Here is a 1,835-nt window from a genome sequence, read left to right as displayed (position 1 = left end):
GTGACGGGGTTATTGACTGTGTTGCCCTAAGGTTGGCTCATAAACGCTTTCCGCACTCAGAAATGAAAAGGGCGCCTTCCTTCCGGAAACGAAGATTGAGGGACGGAAGGAACATTATCTCAGTGACATCTTGAAGAGGCGGGGGGGGGGGGGAGGAAGGAAGCTGGCGAACCGGAAGAGAAATCTTAGCATTTTGGACAGCAAAAGCTTCAGCAAAATCCCTCATAAGCCTTCCTCCAGCCCATATGAACATCTTTAGAGATGTGTGACCAGTGCATAGGAACATAGGAAGCTGCCAGAAACTGAGTCAGACCCTTGGTCTATCTATCTCAGGATTGTCTGAACAGATTGGCAGTGGCTTCTCCGAGGTTGCAGGCAGGAGTCTCTCTCAGCCCTATCTTGGAGATGCTGCCAGGGAGGGAACTTGGAACCTAGATGCTCTTCCCAGAGCAGTTCCACCCCCTAAGGGGCATATCTTACAGTGCTCACACATCAAGTCTTGGGCCATCTAACTCAGGATTGTCTACACAGACTGGCAGCAGCTCTCCAAGGTTTCAGGCAGGAGTCTCTCCCAGCCCGACCTGGAGATGCTGCCAGGGATTGAACCTGGGACCTTCCGCATGCCAGCGTGCAGATGCTCTACCACTGATCTATGACTCCATCCCCTTAAGGGAATATCTTATAGCACTCACATGTAGTAGTAACCCACCCAAATGCATCCCATGGCAGACCCTGCTTAGCAGAGGGGACAATTCATGCTTGCTCCCCCAAGACCAGCTCTCCTCCTCAAGCACAGGATCAGCCTATGTCATGCTAGACCATTGATCCATCAAGCTCAGAATTGATCCATACCGACTGGCAGCGGCCCTCCAGAGATTCAGGCAGGCGTCTTTCCCAGCCCTACCTGGAGATGCTGCCAGGGATTGATCCTGGGACCTTCTGCATGCCAGGCAGATGCTCTACCACTGAGCTACAGCCCCAACCCCAAAACAAGAGCCTCTCCCAGCCCTACCTGGAGATGCTGGGAATGGAACCTGGAACCTCCTAAGGAAAACAGGAAGCTGTCTGACACAGAATCCGATCATGGGTCCATCTAGCCCAGTATTGTCTCCACAGGGCGCCATGTTTGTGGGAGAGGGCACTGCACAGGGGTCCAGCATATCCTTGCCTACGCCACCAACCATTCACTCCAAGTCCCTTTGACATGACTATATACAGGTAAAGTGTGCTGTCGAATCGGTGCCAACTCCTGGCGACCCCAGTGGTTGTCTTTGGTAGAATACAGGAGGGGATTACCATTGCCTCCTCCCACGCAGTATGAGACGATGCCTTTCAGCATCTTCCTAGATTGCTGCTGCCTGATATAGGAGTTTGCCATAGTCTGGGAAACATACCAGTGGGGATTCGAACCAGCAACCTCTGGCTTGCTGATCAAGTTATTTCCCCACTGGGCCATTAGGTGTAGCAATCTTGAAATTAAATCCATGGAGCTTGTTTTCTTGTTTTGTCATTTCTGCGCTGGTGCTAACAACTAATGGAATAAGAGCCTATGGTCTGTGGAAATAGAAAGAATAAAGCTTAATTTTTACTTGGCAAGGATTAACACAATAAAAATAGCTGCATAAATGGCTGATAGAGTCTATTTCATGAACAGGTAAAGAGTGGCTTTTGTGGTGGGAAGCATGAATTGTCCCCTTTGCTAAGCAGGGTCCACCCTGGTTTGCATTTGAATGGGAGACAACATGTGTGAGCACTGTAAGATATTCCCCTCTGGGGATGGGGCCGCTCTGGGAAGAGCACCTGCCTGATTGCATGCAGAAGGTTCCAGGTTCCCT

At 50.6% G+C, this 1,835-nt stretch overlaps 1 non-coding gene across 1 annotated transcript; it reads right to left on the bottom strand.

The window, feature by feature from the left end:
* Positions 1–908: 908 nt before the first annotated feature.
* On the bottom strand, positions 909–980 carry TRNAA-GGC (transfer RNA alanine (anticodon GGC)). Its single transcript has one exon. It is a non-coding gene; the product is annotated as a tRNA-Ala (tRNA).
* Between the last annotated feature and the right edge of the window lie 855 nt (positions 981–1,835).

This window comes from Hemicordylus capensis, chromosome 15 (assembly GCF_027244095.1).
Source record: "Hemicordylus capensis ecotype Gifberg chromosome 15, rHemCap1.1.pri, whole genome shotgun sequence".
Lineage (NCBI taxonomy): Eukaryota > Metazoa > Chordata > Lepidosauria > Squamata > Cordylidae > Hemicordylus > Hemicordylus capensis.
This window is presented reverse-complemented; position numbering and strand designations above follow the sequence as displayed.